Below are 10,004 nucleotides of genomic sequence, written 5' to 3' on the forward strand. Positions count from 1 at the left end.
TCTGGAGTAGTGCTAATCATAGCCTGAGCCATCCATTTCTAGAGTCCAGGACCAAGGATTTTGGGGGCCGGAAGTGCTGTTACCCAGCATCATCCCCCTACCTCCCAGGTCATAACAGATTCAGGGTTGTTCTTTCATGGCTGCTCCTTTTACAACAGTCTCCTTCTCACGCAGTCACACAAGCTCAGAGGCCCTGAGAGTACCTTTCCTGAGGTGTAAAAACTCTGTGCCTCTGTCAGGTAACTCAGCTGTGAAGAGAAGCAAAAATGTGCCCGAGGGCCAGAGAAGGCCTTTGTGGATGAGGGGAAATGAGCTGAGCTTTGAAGAATGGATGCAATTTGAACCAGAGAGGGCAAGACACATCTTGTGTTTGTGTGCGACTGAAAGGTGTGTTGGGATAGAGCAGAGGGTGTGTGCTGTGGGTTGTTTACCCAGAAAGAGGTCCAAACCCCGAGAGCCTCTGTGGGTTTGAGGCCACCCTCTGTGGAGGAGGGGAAGGAAATCTATTTTTATTTAATCAAATAATGCAGTTCAAAGCCTGTGACTCTCTTCAGATGCAAATACTTCTGAAAATAAAAAAGAACTCATTTACATCTGTTTTAAAACTCCTTCCTATTGAAATGTGTTTTGAAATGGAGAAGGGAGAAAGATCAAAAAAGTTGGTTCTTCAAAAGTGTGGGAGATGATGGAAGTGTGGGAGATGGTGGAGAAATCAGGCTCTAAGACCAGGGTGCTGCTGTTTCCTGGGGAACTCTAAGAGCAGAAGGAGGCGAGAGAGCAAGAGCGTGACCCCACTGAGGCTCCAGTCTAAGAGCCTGTAAGAAAGTGAAAAAAGAAGATGTGAGAAAAAGAGGCCCCAGGGCTCACCCTAGTGAGTCTGGGCAGCTACAGCCATTGGAACTGCTGCTCAGGACACCAAGTTCCTTCTAGCCTGATGTTGAGTTCAGCTGCAAAGAGTGACTAATATCAGGGACTGCCTTCTGCAGGGGCCAAGTGAAGATTCTTAAGCCCATGGAAAGTTACATGGAAACTTAGGGTGTACACTCCCATTCTGGGGGTATCTGCACTTCTACAAAGATCTGTGGCAGTGTAGTGTCTCACGGAGTCAGATGGAAGATGAGGCAGCTGAGAGTGGGCAGGGAACTCCATCAGCCAAGTCCTTACATCTTCACATAGGCATGTAATCACCCCAGCATTACCAGTGAAGGCAGGGAGCGTCCGGCCTTTTCTCCCCACCAACCCCAAACCCAGCATCCTCTCCAGGTGCTTGGTTGCTATGGAGACTCCTTTGCTTTTTGAAGCCGCTCTTGATTTTACTTTGTGCCTCAGGGCACTTTGCTTTAGATCCCGCGTATCACCCACTACAGCCAACCTGGATGAGAAGGGGTGTTGTTAGGGAGGCCACTGAAACCAAGTCTCAGCCTAAACCAGTCCCAGGGATGTGATCAGAAAAACAGAAGAACAGTCACATGGTTGATGTCTCACAAAAAGTTTTCCTGTCCTTTTCTCCTTTAGCTTCATACTCGGAGGGGTGGGGAGGGCAGGTTTTATGATTCTTTACATTTTACAAATGAAACATTGATTCATTCATTCAGTCAGCTGGTCAGCAAACACATATCAGCCATTTCTTTGCTCATGACTGGGCTCTGCGAATCCAGGAAACAAATCTTATTCTTGCCTTCAAAATAGTTCATAGTTGGACTGTGTTCTTTATTGTTTCCTGAAAGACAAAGTCTTGGGATTTTCTATTAAAAATGCAATCTAAATTCAGACAGATGTCTAAAAAGGTAAAAACTTTCAAAATCCTTTCCAATCATTAATTTTGTAAAATCATTTCCTCTTTCATGAACCGATCATAATCTGTACATAGAGATATGGGTTTTCCTATTCGTCATCAGTACCCACAAAGCCACCTGAAATCTGCTCAGGAATGCCTGATGTCATCACCTGTAAAAAATGTATTAGAGACCAGACTTTAGCAGAGAGAAATGGCAAGCTGTATCTTTAAGTCTTTTTGAGGCACAAATGTAACTCAAAATGTTAAGAGTCTGTTAAAAAAAACAGCAATGAATCAATTAGAGATAAAATTCTGTTGCATTAAGATAAATTCTCAGTAATTAATTCAATTAACCACATTTTATTCTGTGAATTCCTCCTTGGAGCTTACCCCTGTGCCTAGCACCATGTAGCAACAATCCATCTGGGTTAGATAGTGCTTTAAAGCAGACTTCTCTGTAAAAGACTGTGGTGGTTTAGTCGCTAAGTCACGTCTGATTCTTGTGACCCCATGGACTGTAGCCTGGCAGGCTCCTCTGTCCATGGAATTCTCTAGGCAATAATACTGGAGTGGGTTGTCATTTCCTTCTCCAGGGGATCTTCCTGACCCAGGAATCAAACCCGGGTCTCCTGCCTCGCAGGCAGATTATTTACCGACTGAGCTACGAGGGAAAGGGCTAGGCCTTAAATATTTTTACTTGCGGGTCATATGATCTCTGTTCCAACTATTCAACTGTGCTGTTGTATGTTGCAAAAGCAGCCATGAATACGTAAATGGGTAAGCATGGCTGTGTTTCAATAAAGCTTTGTTTACAAAAACCAAAGGTGGGCCAGATTTGACCCATGGATCACAGAATGCCATCCCCTGCTTTAGAGTTTTTTCAAGTCGCTTCACATCGTTGTCTCTTTGAGTCCTGAGAGTGGGCACAGGATATGTCATCTCCATTTTACAGGTAAGCTAGACAGCTGGGAGATGGTAAAGTGTCTGCCCATGGCCACACGGTAAGAGGTAGCAAACCCAGCCACCTCTGGGTTTTCTAATTCCAAATCTGGCACACCATGAACACTGTACAATGACCGTTACACAAAAGAAAGATAGCTTTGCCCAAGATAAATCAGGCAGGGCTGATTCTTAGTCTTGTTCTTTTGTTCCAACTGTCAAGAGAATGGAATTGATCATTTTTTCAATCTGACGCTTTTTATCATGTAGACAGGGCCATTGTGCAAGGAGCTTAGGTTTCTATTCCAGTTTTACTTCGGTAACTCAGCGGGCTGTGGCGAGATGCCAGAGCTCTCCGGGAATCAGTCATCCCATAGGAGGATTCTACAGGTCCCCAGTGCCTGTGAGCAGGGATGTACTTATTTCATTTCCTTTCCAGAGCCCTGACTCTACCCTTACTGGTGGGTCAACAACCACATGTATGCATGTGACATGGTGCTGTGCCTGCACACAGTAGGTCCTCAGCAAACATCTGAATGAACATCAGGGCAGGGACCCGAGGCATGGAAGAAACCAGAGTCTCACTCAATGCTGCTGCTCCAGTTACTGTTCTAAGCCCTCTTTGGGATCATGGGCACCAGGGATCCTCCTCCCCATCATAAAGCTCTCTCTTACCCCCAACATCTACTGAGAAGGCAGGTATAGCCAATAAGGCAAGGTGAAGATTGAGGTTCTGACTATTGATTTGCTGAGTTCAAATGGATCCTGACCTGAAGAATGTGACAGAGAGGTCCAATTTCCTCTGGGGAGCCAAGGAAGCGCTCAGGCCAGATAGCATGTCTTTAGGTTTCGTTGGCTAATATCTGCACCCTGGTTAGCAAGCCTCTGTTCATCTGCATGATCTTGTTTTACTGGCCTGCTCCAACACTGCTCACTCACAGTGGTCAAAGTGCATTTCCAAATATGACCGAGACCCATTTGGCCCTTTGTGGAGAGCTGTGGCAATCTGGGAATAAGCCAGTTTCTTGAACAGCTTGTTATACATGGAAGACACACAAGAATTTCCAACAAACCGCATGTGGGTCTAGACTCTCCTGAAGGTGACTTAGGAATACTTCTTTAAAGATATATATGTATATTGCCTCATCCTGAAATTTAGAGCAGGAGTATCTTGTGAAGGGCATGTTGTTCTCTGAGTCCCGCAAGACACCGAGGCTTGTGTTGAGATGCAGTGTTTTCAGGCCCAGAGAGGAAACTGAGTGTGAGTCAGCACTTGATGAGGAGGTCATGACCCTGGGCTGGGTTCTGAAGCCAAGGGACCCGCTACCATTTGTCATGTCACAATCAGTGAGGAATGGCTGTTTGTGCGTGAAGGACAAAAAAGTAAGAACTTGCCTTTAGGTGCCTGATGTTTACAAATGTAAATGGTGGAAGAAACTTGTTGGGAAGGAGGTGGGCTGGAGGAAGCTTTGCCTGATAGTCCATACCAGGAAGGAAAAAGCACGGGGGAACACAAGACCAGACTAACTGCTTTTGGATCCCTCTAACCCAGGTTCAGGAGAGGACTGAGTCTTCCCCCAGGAGGTGTGCCAGCAACTGTGACAAATGAGAATCTTCAGGAATCAGAGTATCCTAACCTCAGAGGGAGGTGAGGGTGTGAGGCTAACAGAATTGCACCAGCATTAACCCCCTGGGGATAAAAGACTGGTATCAGGCAGGAGAGCTTTCAGTGCATGAATCACTCAGTGCAGAGCCCATAGTGGGATCCAAGGACAAGGCCATTCTGCAAACAGGTCACTATCAACGCATGATGAGCTAAGTGTAAAACAAAGGTCAGTGTTTAGAAACTTTTATAGCAATTGACCAAAAAAAAATTATTTCTGTTGAATCTGGATTTTCTTTTTAAAAGGAGGCCTTGCATTTTGTATTATTCTTTAAAATTTTCTGTTTCTATTAATTTATTTTAATTAGATTTCTGTGACAAATTGGAAATAAAAGAATACAGGTCTTTCATGAATGATAATTTGAGAAGCACCAAGTAGAGGGCAGTAGGGGGTCAGAAGGTAGTCAGGATGAGGGAAGCTCAGTGATGGTTAGACATTCAAAGAAGGCTTCCTGGAGGAGGGATCAAGTTGGATTTTGGAGGATGGGTAAGATCTTGACAAATGAAGAGGGCCCTTAGGTCGCTTCTATAGCTGTGAGGGAATACTCAAACTTCATTTGACTGTGTGTAGGTGGCTTTTACTGCAAATACATTCTGTCCCAAGGGCTATACTTCACACAAATGTGAGTTCCTGGCATCAAGGGCTGAGCACTGTAATGGGAATCAGAGTCCTGGGTCCTGAGTTCTGGGTTGGGCTTTGATTCAATTTCCTCGTGCAACTGGAAAGGTCATTTAACCCCCGCTAGACTGTCAGAGCCATGAAGATGGGGACCATTTCTGGAGAATGGTGCCTGGCTCAAGCCTGGCAGATGACAAGTTTCCAACAAAATTTTTGATGAGTGAATGGGTGAACAGGTTTCAGTTTTAACACCTGGGAAATGAGGCAGACTAGAAAGGCTGGTGATTTTCATACCATACAATGAGAAACTTTGTAAATATGCAGTGGGGTCCAAGCTGCAAACTCAAGTCTCCACCCTTGAGTTTCTGTGGGGTTTCTTTCATATGAAGAAAGAACCCCACTGCTAACGTAATTTTGGGAAATACTAGACAACATGTTTTTCAAGGCATTTTATTCTGGTTTTGACATTTTCTTTTTCTAAGTGGATAAGAATGCAAATAATAGAGGCCGTAAAATCACTGACTTAACCAATCACAACTGCACAAAAATAGATGCAGGAGATCCAAGGATATGCTAGAATATTTAGATTGGTAGGGCTATGGCTTGCAGAGCTCTTAATATGAAACTCATGGATTAGCTTCAAAGGAGGGACCCACTGACCCCCTAAAAATTACATGTAAAATTTAATATGCTATCAAGTACCAGTTGAGAATGCTATGGTTGAAGCATAGCATTCAACCAAATGCATAGCAGGCATCTGGACAGTGGCTGACATAAAAAACCTTAGAGAGTCTGGATACTACCATGGCTTAAGTAAGCCAAAGTTTTATCCTTCTCATGTAAGAGGACATCTAGAGGCAAACCACCCTAAGCTGGTGCTTTGTTCAAAGCAGTCACTGAGATCCAGACCCCTTCTAGCGTGCAGCTGTTCCCTAGTAGTTTCAAGACAGCTGCTCCATCTCTAGGCATCACATCCAGTTTCCAGGAAAGGGAGCGGGAGGAAATAAAAAATAGTGCCCATTGAGGCTTAACTTTTTTTTTTTTAATTTATTTTTGGCTGCACTGGGTCTTAGTTGCAGCATGTGGAATCTTTCATTGTGGTGCCTGGGCTCCTCATTACCCATGGGCTCCAGAGATCCTGGGCTCAGTAGTTGCAGTGCATGAGCTCAGTTGTAGCATATGGGATCCTAGTTCCAGGACCAGGGATCAAACCCCGTATTGGAAGGCAGACTCCTAACCACTGGTCCACCAGGGAAGTCCCGAGACTATCTTTTTTCATTAGTGAAGTTACAGCTTTTCCAAAAGCTCCACCTAATAGACATCCACTGCCACCTTGTTCTCATTTGTTGCATTATTCATTATATATTGACTCTTTTTTATTTCTTCTAGGTCCTTGTTAAACCTTTCTTGCATCTTCTCAATCCTTGTCTCCAGGCTATTTATCTATGATTCCATTTTGATTTCAAGATTTTGGATCATTTTCACTATCGTTATTTGGAATTCTTTATCAGGTAGATTCCCTATCTCTTCCTCATTTGTTTGGTTTGGTGGGCATTTATCCTGTTCCTTTACCTACTGGGTATTCCTCTGTCTCTTCATCTTGTTTATATTGTTGAGTTTGGGGTGTCCTTTCTGTATTCTGGCAGTTTGTGGAGTTCCCTTTATTGTGGAGTTTCCTCACTGTGGGTGGGGTTGTACAGGTGGCTTGTCAAGGTTTCTTGGTTAGGGAAGCTTGTGTCAGTGTTCTGGTGGGTGGAGCTGGATTTCTTCTCCCTGGAGTGCAATGAAGTGTCCAGTAATGAGTTATGAGATGTCAATGGTTTTGGAGTAACTTCGAGCAGCCTGTATATTGGAGCTCAGGGCTGTGTTCCTGTTTTGCTGGAGAATTTGCGTGGTATGTCTTGCTCTGGAACTTGTTGGCCCTTGGGTGGTGCTTGGTTTCAGTGTAGGTATGGAGGCGTTTGATGTCCTGTCAATTAATGTTCCCTGGAGTCAGGAGTTCTCTGGTGTTCTGGTTTTCAGTCTTATTTTTACAGTAGTCTCAAGACTTCTCCTTCTATACAGCACCGTTGATAAAACATCTAGGTTAAAGATGAAAAGTTTCTCCACGGTGAGGGACACCCAGAGAGGTTCACAGAGTTACAAGGAGAAGAGAAGAGGGAGGAGGGAGTTAGAGGTGACCCAAATGAGATGAGGTGGAATCAATAGAGGAGAGAGCAAGCTAGCCAGTAATCACTTCCTTATGTGCACTCCACAACTGTACTGCTCAGAGATGTTCACGGAGTTATACAGAGAAGAGAAGAGGGAGCAAGGAGACAGAGGTGGCCAGGAGGATAAAAGGGGAGAATCAAAAGGAGAGAGACAGATCCAGCCAGTAATCAGTTCCCTAAGTGTTCTCAACCATCTGGAACACACAGAAATTCACAGAGTTGGGTAGAGAAGAGAGGGGGTAGGGAGGAGACACAGGAGACCTGGTAGAGAAAAAGGAGAGTCCAAAGGGGGAGAGAGCAGTCAAGCCAGTAATCTCACTCCCAAGTAAAAATGGGTACTGAAGATTGGGTTCTTAAAGGTACAAAATTGATAACAAATACCAAAAAGCAAAGATTAAAAATCTAGAGTAGATTTTGGAATTTCAAAAATACAATATTAAAGAAAAGAAGAAAAAAAGAGAGAAAAAAAACAAAGTCACAAAAATTATAAAAAATACATATATATATGAAGTTTGCTTTTAAAAAATAGGGTCTTTTTATTTTGCAAAGTAATAGTAGATTATAAAAGTGAAAATTAAAGGAGTTATAGAGGACTTAAAAATTTTTAAAAATTAAAAAAAAAGAATGATCATAAAAATAGTAAAAATATATCTAGGACTTTCTCTGGTGGTGTTCTGGGTATTGTGGGGTCAGTTCCTTCCTCTGTAGTCAGTACTAACGACAGGGTTTTAATCTATTGCACCTGCCACTTCCAAGGCAGTTCCCTCTGTTTTAGCTTCTTCTGTTTGCTGGTCTCTTCAGTGTCTGGTTTCTGCCTTGACACAAAGGGGGCGGTGGTGGACACTTTTTTTAGGCTTATTTGTTTAGTCGTGCTGTCGGGAGGGAGGGATGCTTCAACCAAATAACACTGGCGTGTGCTCGTAGTGCCTCAGCCACACTGGGCCTGCCCCCACTCACGGCTCGTGTGCCCTCCCTGCCCACACTGCTCAGGCTCTAGGTTGCTCCACCGGGAACCGTCCGAGGCCGGCCCTGGGCTGCATGCACCTCCCAGGTCTAAGCCGCTGAGGTTCAGGCACTCGGGTAGTCCTCAGAGGCGCAGACTCGGTTGGGCCTGAGTTTTGTGCTCTTCCCAGGTCTGAGCAGCTCAGGTGATGAGGTGTTTGGTGAGCGCGGTCGCTGCGACTTATCGCCTCCCCCGTCCCTGCCGCTTGGTTTTCTGGGTGTACAACCGGCGCACCTTCTCAGGCGGATGTTGACCGTCCAGAACCCCAAGAAGTTTTAGTTAGCAAAGAAGCCTGCTTACAGTTTTGTAGATGATGTCTCTCTGGGGCTGTGATTGCCCCCTTCCGGCTCTGGCTGCCTGTCCCCGGAGGGATGGTCTGCAGCTGGCTATCTCTGTTCAGTTCTTTGTTCTGTGCGCGGGCCTGGTGATGTCTTAGGTTAGGGCTGGCTTTTCGCGTGGTAGTTATCCCACAATCTGGTTTGCTAGCCCAAGTTAGTTCGCTCAGATTGCCCTCGGGGCATTCAGGCCAGATCCTTACTCTAAGCACTGCAGCCCACGCCTCCCTGCCCAGCCCCCGCTTGCTAGTGGCGGGTGCAGGTGTCTGCACTGCTTCTCCACTGGGGGAGTTGCCGTTGGGCTCGTAATCTGTGGGTTTTAATTATTTATTTATTTTTCCTCCCTGTTATGTTGCCCTCTGTGCTTCCAAGGCTCGCCACAGACTCAGCAGTGAGAGTGTTTCCTGGTGTTTGGAAACTTCTCTTTTTAAGACTCTCTTCCCGGGACAGAGCTCCCTCCCTACCTCTTTTGTCTCTTTTTTTGTCTTTTATATTTTTTCCTACCTCCTTACGAAGACAATGGGCTGCTTTTCTGGGTGCCTGATGTCCTCTGCCAGCATTCAGAAGTTGTTTTGTGGAATTTACTCAGCGTTTAAACGTTCTTTTGATGAATTTGTGGGAGAGAAAGTGGTCTCCCCGTCCTACTCCTCCGCCGCCTTAGGACCGCCTCCACTGCCACCTTGTGAACCAGGTGCCATGGTGGCCCCGTTGTCCGCCAAGAAGCCCAGGGAAATCAAATTTTGCAGCTGGGCAGCCAAAACTGGAATTCTACCGATAAGAAAAAAGAGTGAAAGGCTAGGTTCAGGCAACTCTTGGCGTTTGCCCCTACACGTGTGACTTTTTTTTTCACATTGCCAAAAATGTCTTCAAGGAAGTAGTTTTGAAGAGAGTATAAAGGGAGGAAAGCAAGAGATACGGTTTTTCAGGGAAGATGGAGGAGGACACGGGAGCAGGTGGAGGGCTGAGGGAGAGTCTCCGACTCCCTGCAGGGGCAGAGAAGGGGCAGCCATTGCCGCCTCCAGGTGTAGCACACAGACCCCCAAGTCCACGAGCGGAGCCTTCACTCCTGCTCCTCTCCTCCCCGTGTCCCCACTAAGCGGGAGTATCCCTGTGATGCTGGCACAGTCAGGGGCCCAGGACTCAGCCCTGAGACTGGGGAGACCCTCCTTTCCCACAGGACTCCCTGTGGGAGCCTGGACCTCCCGCCAGGAGCCCCCACGCTTAAACAAGCAGTGCTCCAGGTCCCCCACTACCTGGGATGAGGATAAACCAGGTGCTTCAGTCCTGTTCTCATAGCCTCCCCGCCTCCCCCCCCCCCCCCCCCCCCCACCTGGCCTGCACCACCAGCACATTCCCTCCATCTTCCTCTTCCTCCTGGGAAGCCTGGCAAAGCCTCAACAGAACGTGAGGACACTGGGCACCCTCTGCTCTCTGTTTCAGGTGCCAGAGACTGTCCAG

This window comes from Budorcas taxicolor, chromosome 11 (assembly GCF_023091745.1).
Source record: "Budorcas taxicolor isolate Tak-1 chromosome 11, Takin1.1, whole genome shotgun sequence".
Classification (NCBI taxonomy): domain Eukaryota; kingdom Metazoa; phylum Chordata; class Mammalia; order Artiodactyla; family Bovidae; genus Budorcas; species Budorcas taxicolor.